The sequence below is a fragment of the Vicugna pacos genome, chromosome 35 (genome assembly GCF_048564905.1).
Source record: "Vicugna pacos chromosome 35, VicPac4, whole genome shotgun sequence".
Lineage (NCBI taxonomy): Eukaryota > Metazoa > Chordata > Mammalia > Artiodactyla > Camelidae > Vicugna > Vicugna pacos.
This window is the reverse complement of record NC_133021.1, coordinates 18,838,500-18,856,392: the sequence shown is the minus strand read 5'-3', so window position 1 is coordinate 18,856,392 and position 17,893 is coordinate 18,838,500.

Here is a 17,893-nt window from a genome sequence, read left to right as displayed (position 1 = left end):
TTCACATTTTTCTCATTCAAATCCCTACTACTGACCATGACAGTAAACCAAATGTCTCTTAAATCCAAAATGCATCTGTACTATAAACAATGTAGACAGTTGGCCCCACATATCAGCAGGTCCGACATCCACAGATTCAGTTAGAATTCTGTCCACAGTTGGCTGAATCCATGGATGCCGAGGACAGGCTGTGTGCTGTGCAATTCTACATAAAGAACTTGAGCACCCAGCAGGTTTTGGTATCCATCGCAAATACCCTGCAGATACTGAGGGAAGACTGTATTTAACTTGCTACATCATTGATTGTTGAGTCATAAACCCTTTTGAATTTCTGATTCTTACTCATCAGGTCTTGGTTCAGTTCAGCCACGTCTGCTATTTTAACTCAGTGCCTTCCTAACCTAACCCTTCCCCCAGCTGTATACAGAGACGAAAGAAGGACCTTGCATCCTTTTGCATTTCTTGATATTAGTTATTTGAGTCTCAAGGCTGGCATTTGTCCCTCTGCAGCTAACAAAGTACTGGGCAAAGAAAAGTAGGAAAAAGAGAGAGATTGGTGTCAAGAATTGCTTAGCTCTATTCTGTTCTTTTTTCTTCCTTTTCTCTTTTTTACTTTTATTTATACCTGCCTTCCTTACTTGTCTTCTGTTGGCATAGTCTCTGGTTTCTGCTTCCACTTGTTTTTGCCTTCCATGACTGATCATTTGGCATGTAAATTATTTAAACGCTCTGAGTGACATGGGTATCTTTCAGAATCTGATGCAATCTACAAACTCCTGGGAAAACTGCGTAAGTAGGACTTTAAAACCTCAAACTAAGTAAACCCTGTACGAATCAAATATTCTGTCCTCAACCAAAAGTCTCCAGTTTTTGTCTCTTAAATTATCCCTCTGATATCCATTTGTGTCCTAAAGACAAATGGCATTTTCTTAGACTTTTTCATTTCCACTTTCTCAGTAACAGACTCTTGATGCTTACTCAGAAACTTTATTCAGGAGTCAGGCAGGGGTGGTGGAAAGAGCATGAATTTTGGAATAACCTATGCCTGGATTAAATAGTGGCTTTGTTGCTTATCAGTCATATGACAATGGAAAACATATGGAATTCCTTGAACATCTCTCCCCTCATCTCTCCTTTGCTTCTCTTTTGCAGGCAAGGTAAGAAGTGACGTAAGGATTATAAAATGCATTTTGGCTTGTGGCTGTTTTTAGCACTTTCTTTGGAAAGAACTGGCTCTTAGCTCTCAGTGGCCCCAGCATGAAATTCAGTGGGAACCCTCAGACAACAACAAAGAATGTTGAGTAAAATATGACTTTACTCTTTCATAAGCAAGACAGAAGTCAAATCACACATACTATGAATTAGAGTTAAAAGATTAATCTTGGTTCTTCTTTTCCTGCTTTTTCTTTGAGAGACACCTTTGCATAACTTGCTAATTTTCTTGCCTTTTTATTTCTTGTTCACATCATGCAGCATGTACTCACCATGCTTTCTTCTCCCTCATTACTTTAACATTATTTTTAAAATAAAAAACAAGATCCAAATGAATGTGAGCTTACATCCACCGCCTGCTGACACACTCACACTATTTTTGCTCTGTATACACATAAAGCCTTGTTTGGTTCTAGCCAGACTAAAATGGCAGTGATATATTATTATTATTCAGGACTCCAAACCAAAAGATTTATATAAGATGCAAAGTGAAAGGTTATCCTGTAAATAAAAACAAGTCACAGAACCTATACTGTGTTCTAATATACCTCTCTCCGAGGCTCAACTCCCAAAGAAAACTTTGAAGGGAACTAGGAATACATTCTTTCTACAAAAGAGCGATTTCTTATGGTTTGAAGTGGTTCTCCCTTGTTCTTCCATTTACATTTATGAGTTTAACACAAGTCATTCCAGAATGTCAGAAGGTGGCATGTACTTTTGACAGCCCCCCTCCACCAGGGTGTTAAAAGAACTTGCACAGGGGACCGTGCCCCACCTGGAGGGGAAGCTTGTGAGCTGGAACCCCACTGAAAGGGTGTTGAGTGCAGGGTTAACTGGATGGAGCAAGGAAAAACATTTCCAGGAAAATCACCCCTTCCTCACTTTGGGCCATGCTTTCAGGTTATCATAAAGGGACAGTCAATGGGACTGACGTATGGGGAAGGGGAAGGGCTTGTTTCGTTGAGGCTTGAGGGCGAGTATAAGACCAGAGGAGGTGCAAACTCAGGTACATCTGTCTTAGTCCCAGCTAGAAAGCCAATTCTTCACCTGCCCCGGGTGGATGGGTAATGGAGGGTCTTCTGAGCTGCCATCCAGAGATGTCAGAACAATGGAGAGACGTGGAGGATGGAGGAGGTGAGCATAAACTTCCTTCTCTGCTCTTCCTCCTCTGAGACGGCTGTGGTCAGAGCTTGCCTGGTGGCCGTGGACCAGCCCTGAGGCTCTACACCACCGCATCACAGGTTAGTGTGAACCCTCCACTTTCAGACTCATGGTATGGTGTGTCCTCCTTGCAAAAGGGCGTCCCGGTTGCAGTGAGCACTGTGATGCACCACCCAGACCCCCTTCAGGAACAAAGACCTTAGTTCCTCAGCTGTGGGAGGGTGGCCAGGAGCCAGCACTCAGCTGTTGGCCTCCTCGGTTAGACACTCTTCCCAGAGCCACCTACATCCAGTGACGGGTTGACCAAGCCTCTCACTCACATGGGACGGCTCCGGGGGCCATCGTGGGTTCAGAGCCCAACCTCACCCACTGCCCAGTCCTAGTTTCTTCCCTACCTCTTCCTTCGTCTGGTGAGAAGCCAGGGCCACCCCTTCATAAATGTCCTACACAATCGTGTCCATCTTAGAGTCGGCTTCCTGGGGGAATCCAAACAGAGACACTGACGTTTGCTTCACTGTACAGAAAACAATAGCACACACTTTCAGAATCTTATAGAAAACTCTGTCTGAGATATGGTACAATTTCTTGAAAGACTTCTTTTTTATTATTATTATTTTTAATGGAGAGACTGGGGATTGAACTCAGGATCTTGTGCATGCTGGGCTCCCACTCTACCACTGAGCTATAACCTCCCCCTGAGAGATTTCTAACTGTTGACTGTTAATTGAACTAATGTTATAAGTTAAATGATTAAACTACTAATTGTTTCATTCTGTTTTGAAAATGACATTTTAGAATTGACGGCTTAGCAATAGAGGGCAGTGAACCTGGAGTCCGAGGGGGTATGTCAATTGAATAGGACATGTCCTTCAGGGGCTAAGCAAGATGGGACATCAGGAAATAACCCTGGTCAAAGGAGCCCCAGTTCATGACCATTAATTTAACAATTTTACAGTTATTACTTAGTTGAACTCCTGTCTTCTCCACTAGCAGCGGAGTGGAAAAATATGCCTTAGCTAACCTCCCTCAAATAAAACACCTCCCACCTGACCCCAGGCGCCCAACAAAGACAGAAAGAAAAAAAGTCCCAACCCAACACACGTGTGCTTATATAGAGAGGGGAGGAGAGGAAGGGAAGTTGGGTAATTACTGAGCAGTGAAGGTCACCTTAGGGGTAGAATTGATGTTGAGCACCAAAAATGGAAACAAAATGATCAACTCCTTTACCTCCAGTAGAGAAAATGAGGGAAGAAGGGGAAGAAACAGGGAGAAAGAGGAAAGGCATTTTGGTGGGGTAGGGGGGGGTCCTGGAGAAATGCAATAGCAGAAAGTCCCTGATATATAGAAATGTCACTTTTGGTAAAATTTGCTATAATGTGTGTATAACTCTTTTGATAAATATCTGCTGTCTCCTGAAGGAGGTGTAACCACCAGCATGTCTAATGACAAATGAAAAACAGAAAACCAGAGAGAGGTGCTGATGTTTTTTTTTTAAGTTTATTCTCTTGCTGATTGGTTTCCCCAGAAAGCAACTAAAATTGAGAAATAGCTACAACTGTTCTGTATTAGGCTCTGGGGAAAGAGAAAAGATGAGGAAGGAAGCAGATACAATGTTATGAAAAGAGCCTGTGTGCAGTGTTAGGCTAAATTGGAAATCGTTCAGTCTTTCATTAGAAGGGAAAAAGAAATGTAGGAAGAAATAGATGAATCAATCAGAGAGAAAAGCAACGCAATTCTTATTACACACAGGAGAAGTTAAGCTACTTAAGAGAACTTATTAAAAGCATGTTTGTTAGCATATTCTTTTGGGAAGAAGTGGAAAAGGCTGCCTTTGAGTGTTCTCCATTTGATTATGACCTTGTGCAGAATTTTAAAGGCATTAGTAAAGGAATCAGCAGCTTATCATCAGCCACACCCCCTCCCCTGACCCCCTAGGCCAATGGCTAAGCCCATTCTATTCTGTGACTGAGGCTGAGGGTGATCATGGGTTATCTATCAAGCAGCCTCTAGAATATGTTTTTTTTTTTTAATATACTCCTAGCAATTAAAAAAAATTGCAGATTGCAAATTTGAAATATTGTATAGCTGCAACTTCAAATGCAGTCTTTTAAGTCCTTATATCGGATTTAAAATCTTTAAAGTTAGAATTTTCTTTCTAAAAGCAATCTTTAGTTCACTGAGTTTGGATGAAATATTTTAAATTTATGAGAGAGCTCAGGAAGGCAGGACTGGCACTAAGGCTGAATCGATTGGATTCGGTACAATTGATTAGAAGTGGGAGGTTTTACTTAACTTCTGATTATCTTCATGGGTGCTTTGTCTTCATTTGTTATTTAAATGTTAAAAGATCCCCAAGAAATCTTCTGTCTACAGATACACTATCAATTCTTTAACATAAGGAAGACCATAGCTTACCCATCTCTTACCTTTCTTTCATGCCTAAATAGAATTGTGCACATGGAATGTACTATGGACACTTGAGAAATTTTCATTTATTGAAAAAAAAAAGACCTTTATAACAAAAGGACTATAAGCACTACAAGTCAAGTATAAAGCAGCCTGAAATTTTTTAGATGAGATTTGCATTTTTTAATCTGCTTAAATCTTTTTTTTAGCAATATTGGAATTTATTATTAGAATGCAGGTGTTTTTTTAAAATAAAAAATAACTCTCATGGAATGTCACAAAGACACAGGAGCCAGCTCGATGGGGCTCCCACAGGCCAGATCTGGGACAATTTGAGCCCCCAAATAATACATTATAAACCTTTGGGAAAGATAGTAGTCTAGGAGTCCATACTGATAATAACAAGTAATCAACAATAATAAGAGATACATGATGGGATAAGGGAGGCATCTTGCTTAGGGCCCAGTGGTCCCTGTGAAGGCTGTGCTGAGGCCGGACATGCACAGTAAAGCCTGGGTCAGGCAAGGGTCATCAAGATGCTCTGTCCAGGTATGTTGATGGGGAGCTTAGTGTCTCCCCCCCAGACTACTTATTGGTTTTAAGAAGGAAGAAAACTGCAGTTTTACAGAGTGGTGATCCAAATCAGTATCACCAGTGAGGGACAGAGGACTGTCACGTGCCGCTAGAAGCGATCCCGAGATAGGTATGTTACCTACTTAGTATTTTGGCCAAGAACGCACACCTGTGTTCTCATCACATCATGAGGAAACCAAGCAAAAGCAAAGTAGGAATATTCTATTTAAAAAGGGGGTGGGGGAGCTGTATTATTTTTTTTTAATTTTATGAAAAGCTATAGAAACGTTCTAGATTAAAATGAGACTAAAAAGACATGACAGCTAAATGCAATACTGCACTTTAGACTGAATCCTGTACTGGAGGGGGAAAAAATTCTATAAAGGACATCATTGATTTAAAGGACGAAAGTGGAATGCTGATACCAATGATAGATTAGATGCAAGCATTGTGTGGTGTTACATTTCCTGAAGTTAATAACTGTATAGTTGTTAGGAAATAAACACTGATGTATATAATGAGCCTGATTATATAAGCCTGAGCACTGATGAAATAAAGAGCCTTCATGTATGTAACTTGCCCTCAAATAATTCAGGAAAAAATATTAGGAAGAGACAGAGCAAATAGGGTAAGATGTTAACAATGAGGGAACAATGTGGACGTTCTTAGTGCACTCCTTCTTATTCCAGCTTTTCTGTAAGTGTGGAATGATTTCTACACAAAAAAATGGAAAATTTTTTTAATCTATGAAACCATTTTTCACTTTGACCGAATTTTAATATGACAAATTTCAAACAAATAGAAAAATAAAAAGGAAACTATAATCAAATCTCATAGACTTATCATTTACAAAGAAAAGTTTAGTAACAGTTACTAGTCAAGTAGATTCCTGGATAGAGTCTGAAAACTTAGGGATTGTGAAGGTAGACCCATCGATGGACAGCTGTCTTCCTAGTGTTGACCAGAAACAAAAAGAATGCCAGATATTTTTCCTGCAAAGGTGAGTTTATTTGGGATCAGCAGAGAATTGCAACTGGGGGTCTGCAACCTTGGTGAGCTGCATGCAAGCCCCTGCACAGCGAGGGAAGGAGACAGCTTTTGTAGAGGGGAAAGGAAACCGCGAGGGCTGCAGCAAACAGAGTCCATGGCTTGTCATTGGCTGAGTCCTTGCCAGGACCCAGAAGGAGTCTTTTCTCTTCCTGCTGGGCTATGTGGTCATCACAGGGCATGAGAGCACCCCCTTCTGGTCTCCCAGCTCTTTAATTGAGGTTTCTGATGATTGTTGTTTTGTTTTGTTTTGTTTTGTTTTGTTTTGTTTTGTTTTGTTTTGTTTTGTTTTGTTTTAACGCAGCAAAAGGGACATTGCAAGATGACATGGAAAGGCCTTGACGGCGAGCCTCTTGCCTGACCTCTGTTGGTTGCTTGTTGTGGAGTGGGTGCTCAGTGGCCTTCATGGTGTGGATGAGTGAACAGATAACAAGGGGACAATATGTCCCCCAGAGCCCTGTCCACCCCCAGTCAAGCTTTGAGGCAGCACCATGGGTTCTAGGCTGTGACACCATCTCCTCTACAAGTTCATTCCCGTGCACTTAGGATGAGGAGAACTGCCTTTTCTCACCTCGTTTCTTGTGGCTTTCCAATAGCTCTTCCAATCTATATGTCTTTGCTCTGGAGATTTGAAGTTATTCAGCTTCTCTATGGGTTTAGGGCAACAGAATTAATTGGCCAAGATTCATAATTCACGTATGTATTTTTTCATTACTAGGTCTTCCTCACTTTAATTAATGCTATCTGGCTCCGAATTCAGAAATTATTTTGGTCCTAAATTACACATGCAAAACAAAAGAGTTAATTGGTGATTTAGTCCAGGTCTTCTGAGAAGCAGATGTCTAAGAGATTTATTGTAGAAAACACCTGTGATGGATGATGGGGGGATGTAGGAGAAGGCAGTGAGAGCCAGCCGACCCTGATGCAGGTCTGATACCTATGAAGGGGGGAAGAACAGAGGGGAGCAGGGAGAAGAGGGAGGGAAGGAGGAAGAAAGGAGTGAAGGAAAGCCATAGACTGCTGTGTGGTTCCAAGAAAATTTCAGCAGGGTTGAAAGGGAGTCCATGAGCCAAAGTCACCCATCAGAGGAGCCCCTGGAGTTAGAGCAGGCAGACAACTAGATATGAGCAGAGAAAGGGGGGGCACGGACCAAATGGCAGGAAACCATATATCTTGTGAACAACTTGGGGTGGGGGGTCCTTGGGCAGACAGAGAAAAGCAGGAACCTCTGGACTGATAGGAAACCACACATTTTGGGGTGACAAGTATCCTGGAGCCAAACAAAGAAAGGTGGGACTCTCTGGAGTTCGAATGTAACCTTTTTCTCATTATACCCTCATTACAATAAAATTAGCCTTGCAGGTAAGAAGTACCCCTTACACACTGACGCCATAACACTTCCTATCAAGACTAAATAAGGACAAAAAAACTCTCTTTCCCTTGGGAAAGTGGAGCTGGGATGAAAATCGGGAGATGTGACCCCAAATCCCTCCCTCCCCAATGAATATTCCGCCCATTCATTTTTATACCCTGTGTAACCAGCTTGTCAAAGAAACTCAGCACAGCTCCTCACCTAAGTCTGCCCGCTCTCTGAGAGTGTCCTTTCCCTTAATAAATCTTTGCTTTGCCTTCTTGACTTCCACATGTCGTCTCTAAATTCTTTCCGTGAGAAGATAAGAGCACACTCTCCGGGAACACTGCCTCCCAGGAGTGGCCTCCTTGGTGCCCTGCTGTGCTCAGTCATGGCCAGAGCAGCCCGTAAGAAGCATGGCCTGGCTGCTAACACACCAGCAGTTAAGGCTGGAGGTCAATGAATCTCCCTGCACTAGAAGCCCTGAGAGGCCTGTTCTCACAACTGCAGCAGACAGTAATTTGCATTATTTAGGCTTAGCGACCCCCTGGATTCTACCTGAAACAGTGGTCTGACTGAAGGCAAGTGTGGGGTTTAGGCCTTAATCATTTTCTTAATCACTTAACCGTGAACAGGGGTCACAGTCAGAGCATCCTAAATGGAGACCAAATTAAGGATCCATGTCTTGCTGAAAATGTTAAGCCACAGCTCTGCAGCAAAGTTCCTTCTGCTTTCATTTCAAAATCCAGTAGGTGTATCACTTCCCTTCTGCCTCAAAGACGTTGACACAAGATGTTGGGTGTTGGATGCCCGCCTGACTCTCTAAAACTAGTGTCTGTTACTCTGAAGCCTTATTTTATTTTATTTTGTAAATTTTTAGTTGCAGTATAGTCAATTTACAACATTGTGTTAGTTTCTACTGTACAACATGGTGAATCAGTTAAACATACGCACATATATACATATTCCTTTTCATATTCTTCTTTATTACAGGTCTCACTTGATTATTTTCAGAGGCTGATTCATAGACCAAGAAAGCTTCACATTTGCTGCCAAGTGGGAAAGTCACCTTACGAAGGGTCGTCTTTGCCTCTGTGTCCTAGGCCTTTCAGGAACACTGAGGCCTTCAGTAACCCCGCCATCAACGAGACTCAGAAAGCTGGGTTTTGCCCCTCTAAGGTGACTGCTTAGAAATCCAGTGTTCTCGAGCGGGCTTCTTTGCCGAGTACCCTCTGCCGACTCTCTCACTTAGAAACACTGCAAAAATGTCAGCACACAGAGTGGCAGGATCTCATGCAGACAGGCACAGTTTTTGCAGGTGGTGGGCCCTAGCTCTGCACGCTGCCGTCACAAGGCCAGTGACTGGTGGATGCCCAGATGCCAGGCTGTTGGAGAAGCTCCAAAGAAAGAGGAGGTCTGGGAGTAGCTGTTGGATACATAGTCACTGTACAGTGATGTTCAGAGGAGCAATTCATTCACTAGGCTGGGTGGGATTGGAGGATTGGAGGAGAATCCACTTTGCAGGGGGTGGGGGCAGTGAAGCATGGCAAGAAAGCAGCAATCAAGTTTCCCACCTACTGAACTAGAAGGCAAGGATGGGGCACAGAAGTATAAGTGAGGACTCAGTCTCCTGGAAATACTGCAGGGAAGGATCAGAAACTGTCACTAGCTGGAGCCTGATCCAATGCTGGGCTGATATCCTGTGGACTTAGGGTTCTTTATCTACTACTTACAGAGGATCTGAATTGTCCCACAGTCTGAGCTGGAACTTTCTTACCTCACAGACAGGGACCAAGCAAACTCCTAGGGCCCAGAAGACCATAAGCTCAAGAAGCTAGAAGTATGATTTTATGTGTTCACACTTTCAGGTGATAATTTCTTTCATCACACTACAGGATGGAAATAAACATTTCACAAATTGAACGTCAATTGACTCAAAAGTATAAGAGATTTTTCAAAGAAACAACATAGTGGTGACTTCATTATGAACAAGGACTAAAATAGGATCATGGAATGACTATAAATTGGCCCGTACTCATGTGTCATCAATACCACTGAGAAATTCTCAGTTTTCATTACCTTTTGACAATTTGATGAGAGTAAATGGCCCTTTCATATTACTGATGTGTTGGCTGCTGCTGCCAGGAACTGTCCAAACACCAAGTTAATGCTCTATCGAGGCAGAGTGTTGTGTATTTAGAAGAAAGTATATTTTAGAAGAAAAAAAAATTAGAGAGTAATATTCTGTTATTTTCTTATTCCTTTAGAGGAACTTAAGCCTCTATCAGATAAACTGCATACTAGAGGCATTTCTTTAAAGATTACTTCTTTAAAGGTACTTAATCTCCTACTTAGCAAATTTCATATTTAGAGATATTTCCAGTCTTATAAATGTATGGTAAACTTAATCTTTATTTTTCTTCAAGTTTTTTTTCCCAAAAATATGGATCATGAGGTGCATAATGCAGCAACCTTATAATTCTTCTGAAGGGAAAATTAAAAGCTTTATTTTAAATTTACCCTTAAATTAAATACATCGGGAAAAATCATTAAATGATACAGCCAAGACTAAGTCAAAGGGATCCAGGACTTAGCGGAAATTACACTGCCTGTGTGTTCTGCACTTTTTACCCTCTGCCTGGCCATGCAAAAAAAAAATTATTTATGGCAGTATAATCTAGTTAAAATGAGATCTGGATGGGAGGAGAGATGGGGAAAGGAGATACAGAAAAGGCTTTGAAAGAGAATGAGTAAGAGAAAAGTAGGTGTGGGTGAGGCCACATCACAGACTGATTTTATTTATATGTCTGTGCCTAAGGAACAGCTTACAATGCTACATCCCTTTCCCCAGTTGACCACCTTCAGGAGTCCAACGCTTGGCGTCTCTCGTTGCTTGGGCTCAGCAGTGCTCTGGTGGTCATTTTGGTGTGATTTGCTCAGAAGTATTTCTCTGCCCCACATTTTCTTTTCTAATAAGTCTGGCTTGTTTCCAAAGCACATCTCTCTGTCACCAACCACCAGCTGATGGTTAAGACAGTGGACTGTTGGTTAATGAGGTAAGGTGGGGGTTAAGGAACACTGTTCTTAGCTGTGTTGTCGTAGACAAATCATTTAATCCTCATGATTCGGATTCTTCATTGTTAAAAGGAAGAGGATGGACTAGGTATCTTTCCTTTGTAAGTGTTTGTCTATGTATTTAGTTGTTACCCTTTATCAGTCAGACAGGTATTTGTTAGAGGCTGGTATTTCCGGTGGGATCTGGGATGATGAGAATAATGAGTAAGGGTAGGTAGATTAAAAGATTCATTAGCTGCTACTACTGTAAAGAGAAGTAAAATACATTTGTTAGAAGTGGGTATTTCCATTTTAGAGTAGGCTCGGAAGAGCACTTGCCCATTGTGGACTCGTTTAGACTCAATTTGGAGTCAATATATTTTAATCCTATTCCGCCACTAGTTAGTTTTGTTATTTATATGAGTCCTTTATGAAATGAGTATCCATTATCAGCCAAACTTTTTAGATCATTGGTTTTTCTGAGAAGTAAACTCTTCATAAAACTTAGGAAAATTAGTAAGCATTTATTAACTATTTTAACAGTTTGTATGTCTTAACTGTGCCAACAGACATATAAAATACTAAGTGAGGATTCAGATACATGTGACGCTGATTTCTTTCCATTTAGATCACGTTCATCAATTAAGAAGCTAAGTCAACATAAACTTCCAGACAGATTAAAAAAGTGAAAGAAAATACGACTGACAAATTAAGAGATATGCAGGATCCAAGAGGGCTAATACAATTCCAGGAAGAGAGAAGAGAGGTGAAAGAGTGGGAAAAGAAGAGAAAAAAGAGAACAGAGACAGTAACCAAAGAAATAACAGAGAAAATCTCCCCAAGCTGAGAATCATAGGGCCATTGTGGGCCAAACAGAATACATTGTAACAGACTAATATTTAGACACATCCTCCTGAAATTTTACAAGACTGACGAAGAACTCTTAGAAGCTTTCTGACATAAAGGGAAAAAATGGGTTAAAAGGCATAGAACCTATGCGTTGAAATTAAAACATTTTCCAATTTGTATTGTACTCATCATATATATTTCATTTCTTGGGTCTATCTTTTCATAAACTTGTCATTTATAAAAACCACCTGTATTTTCTTTTTTTTTTTTTTAACCTGTATTTTCTCATGGGTATATTTTCTCAATTGAAAACTGGAATGGTCTTTAAGCTGGTTAACTTTATGACTGAGAAGACTCCATAGAAACATGAACACTAAAATAAGGAGCTTGGTATTGAATATTATAAAATCATGTGTATTTCTCCATTTCCAAAAACCTTGATTGAATGGAATTTGGATATATTGCTTTAAAATTCATTCTTTTTATTGGTCTAAACCATTTCAAACTGGCAAGATAAAGACGACCCACAGGCTCACTTCCTGATAATTTTGGGCTTTCCCCCGGGCACTACTAAACACAGGAAGCTCAGGCAAAAACAAAGGCAAGCATTCGATGTCTTAAGTAACTTTCCTCCCACTAATGTTCAGAGCAAAGCTCACTAATAGTAAAGCAACAGAAATCCTCAGGGGGAGAGAGGGAAGGAGGGAAGGGAAGGAAAGAAGAAAAATGGAAAACAAAAGAAAAAAAAAAGAGTAAGAAAGAATAAATCCAGAAAAGTATGCACTAAAGCAGTAGCTATCTCGAAGGCATTTGCTGATTTCTGTAGACCAGAGGGGTAATAAAACAGCTACAGTTCAGGGCTCATGCAAGGTGGAAAGTCAGGTCAGAGACCTCCCCCAACACACACACAAAGTGATACCCTGAAATGGGACACTATAGGGGATGAACCACAAAATGATCCATTTCTTTAAAAGATATATACTTACACTACACAATTATTTGTTGTTTTTTCAAAATTAGAATTTAACCAGGGTCCTGTGTTTTTATTTGCTAAATCTGGCAACCCTACCCCTCAGGTAAGATAGTAATAGAACTTCACTATTTCAGCTTTGGCTCTGGATGGAGGCAGGTGGTTAGGTAAAGTTTCCCTGAGAGTTCCCAAAAACAAGCAGGTCCTCTTACAAATTCATGCTACTTATCAGATGTATGACTAAGGAACAGGAGACCATAAAAAATAACCAGGCGTTTTTAAAATAAGTATTTTACACAACTTCTAAATATAAATCTAATCTTTGCTGGAGGAACCCAACTTAAACACAGACTTCAAAGAGTGACAAGAGGTAAATTTACAACGAATATTAACTCACCATCAGAAAACACAAAACACCAGAGGAAATAAGACACCATGAGTGAAAGTCAAAGAAATAGTAGATAAGAGAATCAAAATTAAAAGATTAGAAGTGTTTAACCTTTCAGATTTGGAATGTAAACTAAGTAAGCTTAATTTGCTTAAATAAATAAAAGAGGGTATCAGACGTATGACTAAGGAATAAAAAATAACCAGGCAATCTTTTAAAAAAGTATTTTATACTTCTAATGAAAAATGAAAATGTTAATGGATAAAATTAGAGATACAATAAATTGGCTATACTATAGAGAGTGTGAAAGAGAGATAATGGGACAGAAAATGTGAAAGGGAGATTAAGAGACATGGAATCAGGGTAATATACATGTAATCCCAGTCTCAGAAGTAAGTAAGAGAGAATGGGGCAAAGGAATGCTTAAAGATTAGCTCTTCTGTAGATGCTCCCCACTACCCTGCCAAATAAAAAAAAAGAGGAAGAAAAAATAAAAAAAGAAACACTTAAAGATATAATGGTTAAGAATTTCCCAGAATTAGAGATTCAAATAACCATATTCAAGAAAGGCAAGAAGAAATAAAATGAAAGGAGGCAAAAACACACACCTTCCTTTACTGGATTATCCTTTCTTCCTGAGGACCCAAGAATACTACATTCATCTGTTAAAATACAGATTTAAGATTCTGGAGAACAGCTAGTATGGTCCCTAAACACCACTAACAATTAGTTTTACATAATAAATCAAGCTTAATTTTTTTCTTTTTTAGTCCATATTTTATTCTAGGCAGATTTTGGTTAATGGTTATCTTAAAACATTTTAAAATATATCTTCTCATACCTTGAGTAAAAATTATATATGTGAACTTCAATGGCAAATAAAAACATTTTATTCCCAGACAAATTTCTCTTGTTAATACTTACTCAGATAAGGAGAAGAGTATGTGTTTCTCTTCACCCGCCGACTGCAGGGTTCAGGTAAAGATCAGGAATAGTCATTTTACAGATTTAGGTGTCTGCTCTTTCATCAAGGGAAAATTATTTTCCACCTGCATCTCATGGGCTGCAGTAGTAGGGATGATGACCATGATGCTAGGTAGCATTTATTGACTTACAAGCACTAGAACAGGAGTCAGCAAGCTTTTTCTGTAAAGGATAAAATATTTTAGACTTTGTAAGCCATATGGTCTTTGTCTCAATTACTCAACTGAGTATTAAAGAAGCTAGACACAATACGTAATTGAATGAGCATAGCTGTGTTCCAGTAACACTTTAATTACAAAAGAAGGTCAGGGTCCAGATTTGGCCTGAGGGCTGTAGTTTGCTGGCCCCTGGATTAAATTATTGAGGATATTTGAATTCCAGTGAATTACTTTTTTTTAAGTTTAACATTTTTTATTGAGTAATAGTCATTTTACAATGTTGTGTCAAATTCCAGTGTAGAGCACAATTTTTCAGTTATACATGAACATAGATGCATTCATTGTCACATTCTCTTTTGCTGTGAGCCACCACAAGATCCTGTATATATTTCCCTGTGCTACACAGTACAATCTTATTTATCTATTCTATATTTTGAAATCCTGTGAATTACTTAATTGTAGCGAAGTGTTGTAGTTCCTTTATCCCCTGCTTTAAATTGTATTATTCTTTAAAACATATAATGAATTAGCATAAAAATAAAGATATATTAGATTTATTTTAGTCTTCAAAAAAATTATCCCCATATCATACATGTTTGCTTACAGTGTTGTAATAACATTTTCTGTTTGAACAATAATAATTAGTGTCTACTTTTCAATAGTGGTGCTAGCTAGCTTTTACTGTACAATCAATCATCCCCCAAATGGAACTCATAACAGAGTCCCCCAAAAATAAGTAAAAATTACCATAAATTGAAAAAAAAACAGAGTCCCGGTATTTGCTTACAGTTATGTGGGTCAGCGATTTGGGTCTGTCTTTGCTCCATGCATAGTTAGCTGGCCTCGGCTCCCTCTCTGTGGTGGGCCTCACCTGGAGAGGCTGGGTTGGCTGGCATGGCTGGGTCCTCTCTCCATGGGCTCTTTCATCTTCTACTGGATATTTTCTGAATAGGGGTGGGCAGAGTCCCCAACAGCAAGAGAGAGCAAGGCCTCGTCAAACCTCTGGTGAATTCTGTTTGCTAACATCCCTTTGGCCAAAGCAAGTCCCATGGTCAAGTCCAAGTTGAAGGAGTGTGAAAAGCGTCTCCTGATGGGAGGCGCTGCAAAGTCATGTTGCAAAGGGACATATGGGTACGTTAGAAAGAACTGAGAGTCAGTGAGGTAGTCGGGGGTGTCCTGGGGGTCCTGTTGTGTGCTCGCTCACTTCAGATCCACTTCACTGTCAGCCGTTCAGAGTGGATGAAGTAGTTTACTCCAGTCCAGGCACATCCTTAGGCACAGATTATGTACAAAGGGGGTGAATAGACATAAGTGTTGCTTAAAGCCATTAACTCATGTTCCCACACAGAGCTGTCTTGGAAACTGTTACCAGTTTCCATTCTAGTCCGCTTCTTTCTTCGGCCAGGCCAAGACCAGAGCCATCTATTTAGTTAGTTGGTTTAGATACGTACTATGACTGCTACTAAGAGGATTTAAAGTAGCTGCTCAATTTTTTTCTCAGTTCCCTTGGGTCTTTAGGAAGCACATTCCTTTCCATCAGAGCCCGAAGCCTGGCCTCCTGGTCCAAAGGAAAAAATGCACTTTCGATGGCCAAATACACCCCTACCCAGTTTAACACTGAATCTTACAAAATGTTCTTCACTCCAGTTTCATTTTTCTGGGAATCCAGAGCCAAGCTTATCTCTTAACTTCCTGCTTTCAAGCTTGTACATCCATCCAGAAAACATAGCTTCTTTAAAAGCTTAAGATATTGTAATTCTTCTTTTCAACTTTCACCAGCCCATCTCAGTGACACAAGGCTCATATTCTGATTTTCTTAGAAACCACTGTCTTCTACATTAAATGTTATCATAAGCCTACCACCCAGTTACCAGGATACCTGCCAAATATATATTAATTTTCAAATAGAATTTGCAAAGTCTACAGCTCTCCTTTTTAATTTGGTTATTCCTCATAAATGCCAAAATGTTTATCAAAACATTCTCCAGCTATAGAACCTTCTCTACATTTTTTGCTGTTCTGTAACAAAAATATATACTAAGTTTAAGAAACATACACATTATAAAAAGCAAACACTATAAAATGAAGCCAAATTGACCTATGTTAATTTTCTCGAGTCTTGATCCTGATACAGTCATTCCTCTTTAAAAGCTGCTATGCTTGCTATCTCTGATAGAAAAAAAAAAGTTGATTTACAAAACTATAGCAGAACTTGGCCACAGTTGAAACACACTGTTAATATGGAAAGGGAGTTCACAGGGTAACTCCCAAAGAAAGGGACAAGAAATAAGCTCTTTTGAGAAAACACAGAGTAGGGAGATTTTATCACAGTCTATTTTTTTCTGTCTATCTCTTCCTACTCCAGACTTTAATCACAATCTTAGAATTGTAGACAAATATCTGGGGTAATCTTACTCTTAGACTTTTCATATTTGTCTAATCCAGCCATTCATTTTCAAAGCAGACTGTAATTTAGGGGCTGTATGGACTTCATTGCTGTTAAGTTGTTGGTCACGCGCAGTCCTGGGACCAAGCAGGAGCCCATGGGGCCTACCCGGGACAGACCCCCACCCACCTCTTGTTTATGGAAAAACTTTAGCCTCCTAGGCCTTTCCTAAATTCCAAAGAACAAATTTAATCAGGTAAGTGAGAAAATGCAGAAACAAAGGAAAACAGTCAAGCAAGACAACAGAATAATAGTTTAGCCATTCAACAAAGTCAAAGACTTTAGCTCCTCCTCAAGGGTTAGAGATAATATTCTGAGCCATCTCCTTGAGCTATTTGCAGATATTGAAACCCCCACCAGAGGGAAGAAGTTAAATGCATGCTGACCCCAAACACGTAGACCACAGACTGGTTGGAACCAGAAGGTTGATGATGTTGACTCCGGATTACCTCATCACCCACCTATCAGAAGAATGTTCATGTGCTGATCATGTACTTGCAACCCTCTCCCTCACTCTGCCCTTAAAAACCTTTTCCTGAAAGCCTTCAGGGAATTTGGGCCTTTTGAGCGTTAGTTGCCTGTGCTCTTTGCCTGGCCCCACGTTGGGTTCCTTACAGTAAAACTGCACATTCCTTCGCCACAACCTGGTGTCAGTAGTTGCCGTTACTGCACGTGGGTGAGTGGACCCAAGTTTGGTTCTGTAACAGTCCCTTTTACCGATGATCGAGGAAAAATTAAGACCAAATGGCTAAACCTAAGATTTTGTTTTCTCTGAATGTGAGGGAGGACTGGAAAGATGCTCACATGGTACTTCTCAACAGGTGCACTTTGATGAATTTCCTGGTGGGTCACAGGTGGGCCAGAAGGGTGGGTGAGATCTGGCTGCCTCACTGGGAACTCACTGGGACTGCTGCAAGTAATAGTGACAGGAAGAGAAGGGTGACAGGGAATCCGTGTTAGCAGAAGCAGTGAGGCTGCAGCAGAAAGTTGCCAAAGGCTTGCACCCACTTTTCTCTCTAGAGCTCCCCCTTTCTTTTCCTCTATAGGATCTGTCTCTTCATCCTCTGTTTCTTTTTTCCATCTACCTCTTCTTACTTTTGCTATGAACACTTCACAATTTCTGGTTTCTTTTCCTTGTTGCGCTTCCTCTGGTATAATCAATCATATCCTTTTTAAAGACCTATCTACTCAGTTTTTGTTCCTCTGATAAACATTAGGGTAGAAGCGGCAAGTAATTAAGAGCTACGTGGAATTTCCAAATTAATGTATTATCTTATAGAGTATATTTCCATTT